The 12,719-nt window shown below is 45.9% G+C and overlaps 2 non-coding genes across 2 annotated transcripts; both read right to left on the reverse strand.

The window, feature by feature from the left end:
* Positions 1-1,123: 1,123 nt before the first annotated feature.
* On the reverse strand, positions 1,124-1,196 carry TRNAM-CAU (transfer RNA methionine (anticodon CAU)). Its single transcript has one exon. It is a non-coding gene; the product is annotated as a tRNA-Met (tRNA).
* Positions 1,197-8,321: 7,125 nt separating this feature from the next.
* On the reverse strand, positions 8,322-8,394 carry TRNAM-CAU (transfer RNA methionine (anticodon CAU)). The gene has a single exon. It is a non-coding gene; the product is annotated as a tRNA-Met (tRNA).
* Between the last annotated feature and the right edge of the window lie 4,325 nt (positions 8,395-12,719).

Genomic DNA, 12,719 nt, shown 5'->3' on the forward strand with positions numbered 1-12,719 from the left:
TCTCATATCTCGTCGGTGATCTGAGGATGGCTGTGTGACAAGCAAGGTAAACAACCCCGCTCAGGCAGAAAAGAGCGACCACCGTGGTATTTGAACACTTAACATCTCTTTGTAATCGTCAGTGAATAGTAATGAGGGGACATTAGTTATTTTGTAGCTCAAAGCCCAAAATTAAGTTGCAGAGAGTTATCCAAGTCTTTGCCTGTTTTCAAGGCAAAAACATTTGAACTGTTTCTCATTTTCAGGCCCCTGCCGGCAGTGAATTCACTGTATCACTGGCACCGTTAACAGCGGTGCCAGTGATTCAGTGGTTCTCAATGGGCACTTACCGTGACTGCGCCAGCTGCAATATCCCGGTAATATCGGGATATCGGGCGGTGGAAGCAGTAAGCTGTGTTTGCTGTTGGCGGCTTACCGGCAAACTCGTAAGGAACACCATAGTCTTTCCGATAAAAGACATGCCGCTACTCTGGGCTGGCAAGTACCCGCCCATTTAAAGCACATTAGTACATAATGCCCCGAGAGTAGATGATGCTAGACTTTGGTTTTTGTGTTGTGTTTCAATGTACAGCTCAGATGAAGCAACTGCAGTTGTCTTGTTCTCGGACCCAAAATGGGATGCTTTCTTGAATCTATAGGTTGCCTTGATAACTAACCGGTAGGCTTTCAAAGGCACTGGACCATTCTTATTGACAGGAGTGGATATCAAGAAAATGGCAGACCTGTGTGATTTTGGGAATTCATTTTTTGAAATCTCCTGTCAACCTTCAACGTAATCCGTGATGAGATTCCCCCGGATCCATATATATTGGTTTGAGTGCGGCACCATACGTTGCCTGGATCACATGCTTTTTTACACACGAGCACAAACTATCTTTCTCCTGCACTTTGAATGACATGAGCTGGTAATCCCGCGTTCCTTTGAGATTAATCGAAAACCAGGCCACTGTTACTGCAATTAATGTGATTTATTAATGGATGACTTGATTTATGAATGGATGAATTGGAGTGAGAATGTGCAGTGATTTCATGGATCTGCACAACAGCCGAAGGAGAATAATATTTAAAAGTAAAGGTTGAAAAGGCCCGAAGCAGTTAATTCTAATGAATAGTCAAAAGTAAATGCCCTCTGTGAGGCTCGAACTCACGACCTTCAGATTATGAGACTGACGCGCTGCCTACTGCGCTAAGAAGGCACTGTCGTTCTATACCTCAACACGGCTTATACCAGAAACCCAGGCCAATTGCATTTATGTATATTGGCTTCCATGCTGTCACTGCTATCATTACATTCAAACTCTCCTTAAGACTACCAATAATAGTTTTCAGATTCGATTTTGTTCTGCATATGCTAATGATTCTGCATCTAAAACTTGCCACAATACTACAGAATCGGATAAAAAAAAACAATGTTGAAAAGTAGAACACCTGCTGAGCTCATTTCACCCATAAACATTTTTACTGAAGGTGATTTCCCTTGCAGAAAAAGTCGTCTACAACCAGAGAGGGTGAGGGGAGTTAGTCATGCTGATCGAATTTCACCGCTAGACGGCGCAGAAAGTTGTCAACAGTGAAGGAAATGTGATGTATACTAGAATGGCCTGCATCCCTTGCGGTATAGATCCAGGGATGGAGCCAGCCTCCATTTTCTGGTGGGATGCTGGAGGGAAGGTTTGCCTGCTGATCAGCTTCCTGCATGACCACGAGAGTGCGTAAAAGCTGTCATATAGCAGTCAGGCTCGGACTGGGACAAGAAAGACGGCCGGGCACCTAAAAGAAAAGTGGCCAGTCCTTCGCCTCAAAAAGAGGGGCCCTCAAACCAGCATCCGTGAATCACGTCAATTCACAACATTGCATGCACCGGTAAGATAACCAAATGGGCGACTACACCTGCTGCAGAAATCTGTGGAGGCATGTTATGGTATCAGGTGTGACCTGCCTTACAGAGGCAGCTCACATCCTGTAAGCTGGTCTTGAGTACCTGGCACACACTGCCAACAACTCCCACACTTTGTTGGGGCCACCTGTTACCGCTGGCGATACCACAACTCTCTGAACTTGCAGGGCATAGCTCCTGCAAGAACACGTTATGCTCGAGGCCACGCACCGGTATGATAATCCAGTGGGTGAACACACCTGCCGCAGGAATCTGTTGAATTAGGTTGTGTGTCGCACAGGCATCACCCGGCATTACAGAAGAATCACAGATACACCCCACGTTGTGAATGCGAGTACCTGGGCTGGCCCACGCTGCCTCAATCTACCACTCTCCATTGGTGCCACTGCGGACCCCAAGCCAATCCGACAACTCACCCCTGCAAGAACAGGCTATGCATGAAAAGGAGTGGATTAATGCATGTGCTGTACAATTCTGGGGACTGTGATGTGTGCAGTGGTGGAAGTGGAAATACGAAACTAGTGGTACTCTGGCTGCATCCAAAAAGGAGGGAGTGGGATGGCCAAACAGCTGTTGGAGGGGGGTGGGTGGAATGGACTAGGAGGATCACAAACTTTGGCTGAACGCTAAGCGCCACTCTTCAAATTTGATCACATACCTTCCAAGCTTGACTGGGTACAAATAGTTTGGATTTCAAGGCCTTCAGTAATAATGTCTTATAGAGTTTACTTACAAAAAACAGAAATGGCATAATCGAGCCACATGACAACATGTAAATCCGTATAGCAACATGTTAAGCCAAAAGAATATTTTGTGGCTTTAATTTTCACATCCTGAATAGTAAGCTATACGTCCCAGAAGGTGAGATAATGGCAACCTGAAAAATCTATATAAACACACTGTACTTTCAGTGATTTAACACATGCAACAAAATAAGTTGTGCAATAAACACTGATATGGAGATTCATTGTCACAAAATTCCAGCTGGCCCAACTTCCTCCTGCCCATCCATCCATCCATGGATCCATTACTATATACACCAACCTATGCCGTCCATCCATCCATTCATCTATCCATTGGTCAAGGCACTCTGTAGCGCATAAAGGAATTCAGGTGGGAATTCATGAACCTTGAAGAGGGTTTTTCTTTTAAACAGGTGCTTTTTGGTTGGTGAAGCTCTGTTGCTGGCACACAGATAGCTGCATCATAAGAGCAGCAGAGTAAATATGTAAACTTTGTGTCTCAATGATGCTTCTGTGCTTTGCTCTGTTAAGCGAGTCCACTTAAAAAAGGCACATAATTAGGATAATACATTAATGCACTTTCTGGCTCCATATTTACAGTCTCGTTCACAGGACTGAGCAAAATTTGCAGTGAACTGCATGTGCCTGCAGTTTCTGGGGCATTTCCACGTAAAGCGCACTCACATGCTGAGCGGCAATAGACAGGGACTCTATGCCTGCAAAGTTCCCATTGCCATCAACTCTCAGATCCTCCAGCACACGGCTGGCCCTTACAGCAGTAGTGGTGGAAGAAGGGTGCATCAAACTGGCTGTGCTAGGTCAAAACTGTGTGGAGTGTGCTCGACGTTGAATGAACGAGCCACGTTTCAAGAGACCTAAAACTGAACAGATCTAATCTTTTGCCCTGCATTTCCAAGCACTAATTCAACTTATTTTTTCATCAGAAGCATACACATTGAACCACCATTCTCCAATCTGTCTACCTGCCCCAGGCTAACCACAAGGTACTCTCCCCAGAGAACCGGACCTGATGCATCAGCAGATTAATAATTGCTGGAATGCCTCATCTGCTCGTTGTCCATGAAAGCGATGTTGAAAAAATTTGATTAGTGACATAAAGCAACTACTTTTGGTGCATATTTCAAGATATCAGTCATCAGGTGGAGCGTGCTGTGTTGCTGACCTGCACCAACCATAAAGAAGATCACTGCAGGTAAAAGGGGAGTTTAGAAATAAAAAAAATATTTGTATGCATATGCAGTGTGTATGTGCGTCGCAAATTGATACCAGCACAGGGTGGGTTAGTCTCTCCAAAACATCTCTGCAGTCATGGACCTCGTCTCGGCCGATTTAAATGAACATAAAACACGCAGAATGTGTGGAGGCATGTAGTCCGTTTACACGCACTTCCATGTACTGCACGATCCTACAGAGAGAGAGTTACAGAAATGGGCAGGGCCAGCCGCACAATGGAACTTAATTGTTTGAAAAAGAAACTAAACTCGGAGCATGATTTCCTGAACTATACAGAATGGAACAGACAGTTGTGTTAGATCAAACAAATCATTGAACTCTGCCATGCGTACACTTTAGCGTATTCACTGTTAGAAATGTAAAAGATAAGGGAATGGGATCTTAGGGCACATATTTCTTTAAGATATATAGATTGTTACTGGGACATTTCACTCTGTCAAAAAGGATGTTTTCATGATGTCATGTTCCATTGAAGTATGTGTACATTGGGCAGTTTACCCGCTGGGTATGTCATTTCAGTTATACACACTCTGCTATCTGGTGCTGGGAATTATTTTCTTGTTCATTCAGTTAACTTAATAAAGGTTCATTTTTAACAAATACATATATTTTTAGATTTACTGGTAGCACTAGGAATACTAGTAACAAGAGAATAAAAGTACAAAGCAAGCAAAACTGCAAAATAAACGGTGTGCTCTTAGCGGCATGCCTACAGTGACTTCTAAATGAAGCAATGCTTCAACGGGTCTATGGCATGGATGGCTGCTCTGCTTTCTTTCTCCTTTTGACCTTCAGCACATCTATCCTTTTCAAGAAGTAGCCGGGTCCTTTCTATTCATTTTAAAGAGGTTTCAGACGGCAGCAGCTTCAGGGCAATCACTAGTTAATTTAAGTTGCTTAACAGCAGGGGTCTTTGCATGGAGTGGATGGGCCTCGAGTACTGGGCTTGCAGACGGTCTACAAGCCCAGTCCAGTCCTCCAGAGTAAAAAAAGCTATAAAGGGTAGATGACCTGGCCGGGCACTGGCCCCTTTATTTTATGTTTTTATCTTTACTTACTATTTGTGATCACGTCGGCCCACGTGCATGCACAAATAATGTCTTCTGCTGTCCACCTCGGCTGGGTTGCAGAGCTGGGTTGAGCTAGGCGGAGCCTTCTGTTGGCCTGCTGTAGCTCCGGATAGAGGCCTTGTCGCTGTTGTTACACTTGCAAGTTGCATGTGCTTTGCTTTGCAATAGCCAGAGGGCCAGAGGCCTGCAGGCTGCTACTCCATGTCAAAAATTCCTTCCTTGTTTACCAAATGTGCGGGGGGCTGTCGTGGTGAGTGACCGACCGCACCCAGACCCAGCAGCACAATACACCATGCACATGCGGTCCGCTCACGTGATTGACTGCCAAGCCAGCCCAAGCCACATTGCAGCAGCAGGCCCCTGGCAGTTGCCTGGTCGCTGCCCCGACGCTCACAGCGAGGAGGACTATACACTAGGCAGGTCACCCCGCGCACCACCCTAACCCAAAACAAACATGCACACAACACAGGACAGGAACCGCCCATATCAGAAGGCGAGCTCTCAGCTCTCTCCCTCCCAACCCCCAGGACAATTTGTTACAATTTGGTGTTTAACCTGGCACCACACCGGCAGATGGCTGGGGACACACACTGCCCATCACGGCCTCAGCTATTGTGTGCATTCATCAAAGCAAAGTTAACACTTACTAAGTGTTAACCTTCTTTGATGGATGCCTTCTGCATTCCATCAGCTGTGCGGCGGCGAGTAACTCAGAGCAATATGTAACATTACCTTGCCTAAAGTAACTTAAGTTACTCAATCGCAAAAATAATGTTATATTCCAAACTGGCCCCAGGGTGGCTTGTAAAACTGGCCCCAGGCCATCCCGAGTCCGAATTGCATTCTGCCGGTGGCAGAACGTCCGATAGGGCAGTCCGCCCCTGACAGCAGTGAAGGAAATGAGATGCAAACTACAGTGCCCTGAATCCCCTGAGGTATAAATACAGGGTTTGAGCAACTCTCAACTTTTGTTTGGGGGGAGGTTGCATTTTGGTGGCTGATGGACAGTTTTGAAAAGTGTGTTACAAGTGGAGCCATGCATGGTCACCCAACGCCTAGTGCCCCTCCAAGTGCCTGCAAGCCCACTATCAATTGTGCCTATGTTTTGTGCACTCTTACCTCGGTAACCCACAGCATACAAACGTGTCTCTCTGCACCCGACTGACATGAGGAAAATATGTGAAGCTTAATGTCAGTGCTGATAAGTTTTCTGTGCTGCGAATCAAACAGGGCAACTTCTCGAGACCAGGCGAGATGACTAAAGTTCCCAGCCTATCAAGCAAACATGCATCGGAGTCTCACCAGAACTGGATGTGTGGCCTGCAGGTTATACAGAGAGGTCTGAAGTCAGTCCATTAACCCATTGGGCACTCTTATCTGGTTTCAAACTGGGGACTTGCACATTTCAAATTCAGAGGAGCGCTTCTGGAAAATTAGGTGTTCTGGAATGCAGGTCGGAATCTGTCAGTGACTGGCCATGCAAATAACTTTCAGGTGTGTCATTTATTCTTTGGAGATGACCCCCACACACCGCTCCCTGCCACTCCTGACCCCAGGGGAGTATACAGCATTGCAAGAGTGGGGGAGCGAGCCACAAAAAAGTCCTGCAACATGTCCCCCAAACACAGCTTGGAAAATCCAGACTAAACTGACATGCAATCGTTTCCGCCGCGCCATTTGATAAACAACGGCGTGTGCGCTGCAGCTAGAACTTTACTTTCTTAAGTCCCTGAGCGCATTCACTAGTCCGATTTCAGAAATTAGTCAAATCATTTCTTTCTGGAGTCGTACACTCTGACCCCGGAAAGAAATGACCTGACTTCTTTCAGAAGTTCAGACTAGTAAATGCGCGCAGGACTGGAGCTGAAGTCAGAGCATGCAACACTGTCTGGTGTCCATGTCCCTCACCGCTCCAGGCTGCATCTGATGCAGCAGCCCAAAACGAGGTGGGACATGGGCACCTATTTGCCGTGTGCTGTTGGTCGAATGGCAAAACCCTCGTTGTTAGGGTGGACAACTTCACAAAATGGTTTCACAGGACACTGTCCTTGCCCTTCCGAACTCCCAAGCATCCACAATCCCATTTGGCGTGTTATGTGCCCCACCGAGACCTATCAAACCTTGGGGATTGTCCCAGGGTCTCTGGGTTTTCATGCTCTTCTCCGAGTACCTGGGGAAGAGCAAGAAATCTCTGGGTTTGTATGGGCCGGCAATAAAATGCAGTGCCTCTCTTCTCTCATATCTCGTCGGTGATCTGAGGATGGCTGTGTGACAAGCAAGGTAAACAACCCCGCTCAGGCAGAAAAGAGCGACCACCGTGGTATTTGAACACTTAACATCTCTTTGTAATCGTCAGTGAATAGTAATGAGGGGACATTAGTTATTTTGTAGCTCAAAGCCCAAAATTAAGTTGCAGAGAGTTATCCAAGTCTTTGCCTGTTTTCAAGGCAAAAACATTTGAACTGTTTCTCATTTTCAGGCCCCTGCCGGCAGTGAATTCACTGTATCACTGGCACCGTTAACAGCGGTGCCAGTGATTCAGTGGTTCTCAATGGGCACTTACCGTGACTGCGCCAGCTGCAATATCCCGGTAATATCGGGATATCGGGCGGTGGAAGCAGTAAGCTGTGTTTGCTGTTGGCGGCTTACCGGCAAACTCGTAAGGAACACCATAGTCTTTCCGATAAAAGACATGCCGCTACTCTGGGCTGGCAAGTACCCGCCCATTTAAAGCACATTAGTACATAATGCCCCGAGAGTAGATGATGCTAGACTTTGGTTTTTGTGTTGTGTTTCAATGTACAGCTCAGATGAAGCAACTGCAGTTGTCTTGTTCTCGGACCCAAAATGGGATGCTTTCTTGAATCTATAGGTTGCCTTGATAACTAACCGGTAGGCTTTCAAAGGCACTGGACCATTCTTATTGACAGGAGTGGATATCAAGAAAATGGCAGACCTGTGTGATTTTGGGAATTCATTTTTTGAAATCTCCTGTCAACCTTCAACGTAATCCGTGATGAGATTCCCCCGGATCCATATATATTGGTTTGAGTGCGGCACCATACGTTGCCTGGATCACATGCTTTTTTACACACGAGCACAAACTATCTTTCTCCTGCACTTTGAATGACATGAGCTGGTAATCCCGCGTTCCTTTGAGATTAATCGAAAACCAGGCCACTGTTACTGCAATTAATGTGATTTATTAATGGATGACTTGATTTATGAATGGATGAATTGGAGTGAGAATGTGCAGTGATTTCATGGATCTGCACAACAGCCGAAGGAGAATAATATTTAAAAGTAAAGGTTGAAAAGGCCCGAAGCAGTTAATTCTAATGAATAGTCAAAAGTAAATGCCCTCTGTGAGGCTCGAACTCACGACCTTCAGATTATGAGACTGACGCGCTGCCTACTGCGCTAAGAAGGCACTGTCGTTCTGTACCTCAACACGGCTTATACCAGAAACCCAGGCCAATTGCATTTATGTATATTGGCTTCCATGCTGTCACTGCTATCATTACATTCAAACTCTCCTTAAGACTACCAATAATAGTTTTCAGATTCGATTTTGTTCTGCATATGCTAATGATTCTGCATCTAAAACTTGCCACAATACTACAGAATCGGATAAAAAAAAAACAATGTTGAAAAGTAGAACACCTGCTGAGCTCATTTCACCCATAAACATTTTTACTGAAGGTGATTTCCCTTGCAGAAAAAGTCGTCTACAACCAGAGAGGGTGAGGGGAGTTAGTCATGCTGATCGAATTTCACCGCTAGACGGCGCAGAAAGTTGTCAACAGTGAAGGAAATGTGATGTATACTAGAATGGCCTGCATCCCTTGCGGTATAGATCCAGGGATGGAGCCAGCCTCCATTTTCTGGTGGGATGCTGGAGGGAAGGTTTGCCTGCTGATCAGCTTCCTGCATGACCACGAGAGTGCGTAAAAGCTGTCATATAGCAGTCAGGCTCGGACTGGGACAAGAAAGACGGCCGGGCACCTAAAAGAAAAGTGCCCAGTCCTTCGCCTCAAAAAGAGGGGCCCTCAAACCAGCATCCGTGAATCACGTCAATTCACAACATTGCATGCACCGGTAAGATAACCAAATGGGCGACTACACCTGCTGCAGAAATCTGTGGAGGCATGTTATGGTATCAGGTGTGACCTGCCTTACAGAGGCAGCTCACATCCTGTAAGCTGGTCTTGAGTACCTGGCACACACTGCCAACAACTCCCACACTTTGTTGGGGCCACCTGTTACCGCTGGCGATACCACAACTCTCTGAACTTGCAGGGCATAGCTCCTGCAAGAACACGTTATGCTCGAGGCCACGCACCGGTATGATAATCCAGTGGGTGAACACACCTGCCGCAGGAATCTGTTGAATTAGGTTGTGTGTCGCACAGGCATCACCCGGCATTACAGAAGAATCACAGATACACCCCACGTTGTGAATGCGAGTACCTGGGCTGGCCCACGCTGCCTCAATCTACCACTCTCCATTGGTGCCACCGCGGACCCCAAGCCAATCCGACAACTCACCCCTGCAAGAACAGGCTATGCATGAAAAGGAGTGGATTAATGCATGTGCTGTACAATTCTGGGGACTGTGATGTGTGCAGTGGTGGAAGTGGAAATACGAAACTAGTGGTACTCTGGCTGCATCCAAAAAGGAGGGAGTGGGATGGCCAAACAGCTGTTGGAGGGGGGTGGGTGGAATGGACTAGGAGGATCACAAACTTTGGCTGAACGCTAAGCGCCACTCTTCAAATTTGATCACATACCTTCCAAGCTTGACTGGGTACAAATAGTTTGGATTTCAAGGCCTTCAGTAATAATGTCTTATAGAGTTTACTTACAAAAAACAGAAATGGCATAATCGAGCCACATGTCAACATGTAAATCCGTATAGCAACATGTTAAGCCAAAAGAATATTTTGTGGCTTTAATTTTCACATCCTGAATAGTAAGCTATACGTCCCAGAAGGTGAGATAATGGCAACCTGAAAAATCTATATAAACACACTGTACTTTCAGTGATTTAACACATGCAACAAAATAAGTTGTGCAATAAACACTGATATGGAGATTCATTGTCACAAAATTCCAGCTGGCCCAACTTCCTCCTGCCCATCCATCCATCCATGGATCCATTACTATATACACCAACCTATGCCGTCCATCCATCCATTCATCTATCCATTGGTCAAGGCACTCTGTAGCGCATAAAGGAATTCAGGTGGGAATTCATGAACCTTGAAGAGGGTTTTTCTTTTAAACAGGTGCTTTTTGGTTGGTGAAGCTCTGTTGCTGGCACACAGATAGCTGCATCATAAGAGCAGCAGAGTAAATATGTAAACTTTGTGTCTCAATGATGCTTCTGTGCTTTGCTCTGTTAAGCGAGTCCACTTAAAAAAGGCACATAATTAGGATAATACATTAATGCACTTTCTGGCTCCATATTTACAGTCTCGTTCACAGGACTGAGCAAAATTTGCAGTGAACTGCATGTGCCTGCAGTTTCTGGGGCATTTCCACGTAAAGCGCACTCACATGCTGAGCGGCAATAGACAGGGACTCTATGCCTGCAAAGTTCCCATTGCCATCAACTCTCAGATCCTCCAGCACACGACTGGCCCTTACAGCAGTAGTGGTGGAAGAAGGGTGCATCAAACTGGCTGTGCTAGGTCAAAACTGTGTGGAGTGTGCTCGGCGTTGAATGAACGAGCCACGTTTCAAGAGACCTAAAACTGAACAGATCTAATCTTTTGCCCTGCATTTCCAAGCACTAATTCAACTTATTTTTTCATCAGAAGCATACACATTGAACCACCATTCTCCAATCTGTCTACCTGCCCCAGGCTAACCACAAGGTACTCTCCCCAGAGAACCGGACCTGATGCATCAGCAGATTAATAATTGCTGGAATGCCTCATCTGCTCGTTGTCCATGAAAGCGATGTTGAAAAAATTTGATTAGTGACATAAAGCAACTACTTTTGGTGCATATTTCAAGATATCAGTCATCAGGTGGAGCGTGCTGTGTTGCTGACCTGCACCAACCATAAAGAAGATCACTGCAGGTAAAAGGGGAGTTTAGAAATAAAAAAAATATTTGTATGCATATGCAGTGTGTATGTGCGTCGCAAATTGATACCAGCACAGGGTGGGTTAGTCTCTCCAAAACATCTCTGCAGTCATGGACCTCGTCTCGGCCGATTTAAATGAACATAAAACACGCAGAATGTGTGGAGGCATGTAGTCCGTTTACACGCACTTCCATGTACTGCACGATCCTACAGAGAGAGAGTTACAGAAATGGGCAGGGCCAGCCGCACAATGGAACTTAATTGTTTGAAAAAGAAACTAAACTCGGAGCATGATTTCCTGAACTATACAGAATGGAACAGACAGTTGTGTTAGATCAAACAAATCATTGAACTCTGCCATGCGTACACTTTAGCGTATTCACTGTTAGAAATGTAAAAGATAAGGGAATGGGATCTTAGGGCACATATTTCTTTAAGATATATAGATTGTTACTGGGACATTTCACTCTGTCAAAAAGGATGTTTTCATGATGTCATGTTCCATTGAAGTATGTGTACATTGGGCAGTTTACCCGCTGGGTATGTCATTTCAGTTATACACACTCTGCTATCTGGTGCTGGGAATTATTTTCTTGTTCATTCAGTTAACTTAATAAAGGTTCATTTTTAACAAATACATATATTTTTAGATTTACTGGTAGCACTAGGAATACTAGTAACAAGAGAATAAAAGTACAAAGCAAGCAAAACTGCAAAATAAACGGTGTGCTCTTAGCGGCATGCCTACAGTGACTTCTAAATGAAGCAATGCTTCAACGGGTCTATGGCATGGATGGCTGCTCTGCTTTCTTTCTCCTTTTGACCTTCAGCACATCTATCCTTTTCAAGAAGTAGCCGGGTCCTTTCTATTCATTTTAAAGAGGTTTCAGACGGCAGCAGCTTCAGGGCAATCACTAGTTAATTTAAGTTGCTTAACAGCAGGGGTCTTTGCATGGAGTGGATGGGCCTCGAGTACTGGGCTTGCAGACGGTCTACAAGCCCAGTCCAGTCCTCCAGAGTAAAAAAAGCTATAAAGGGTAGATGACCTGGCCGGGCACTGGCCCCTTTATTTTATGTTTTTATCTTTACTTACTATTTGTGATCACGTCGGCCCACGTGCATGCACAAATAATGTCTTCTGCTGTCCACCTCGGCTGGGTTGCAGAGCTGGGTTGAGCTAGGCGGAGCCTTCTGTTGGCCTGCTGTAGCTCCGGATAGAGGCCTTGTCGCTGTTGTTACACTTGCAAGTTGCATGTGCTTTGCTTTGCAATAGCCAGAGGGCCAGAGGCCTGCAGGCTGCTACTCCATGTCAAAAATTCCTTCCTTGTTTACCAAATGTGCGGGGGGCTGTCGTGGTGAGTGACCGACCGCACCCAGACCCAGCAGCACAATACACCATGCACATGCGGTCCGCTCACGTGATTGACTGCCAAGCCAGCCCAAGCCACATTGCAGCAGCAGGCCCCTGGCAGTTGCCTGGTCGCTGCCCCGACGCTCACAGCGAGGAGGACTATACACTAGGCAGGTCACCCCGCGCACCACCCTAACCCAAAACAAACATGCACACAACACAGGACAGGAACCGCCCATATCAGAAGGCGAGCTCTCAGCTCTCTCCCTCCCAACCCCCAGGACAATTTGTTACAATTTGGTGTTTAACC

This window comes from Ambystoma mexicanum (genome assembly GCF_040938575.1).
Source record: "Ambystoma mexicanum isolate Mex_15411 chromosome 12 unlocalized genomic scaffold, UKY_AmexF1_1 Mex_chr12_unloc.2, whole genome shotgun sequence".
NCBI lineage: Eukaryota > Metazoa > Chordata > Amphibia > Caudata > Ambystomatidae > Ambystoma > Ambystoma mexicanum.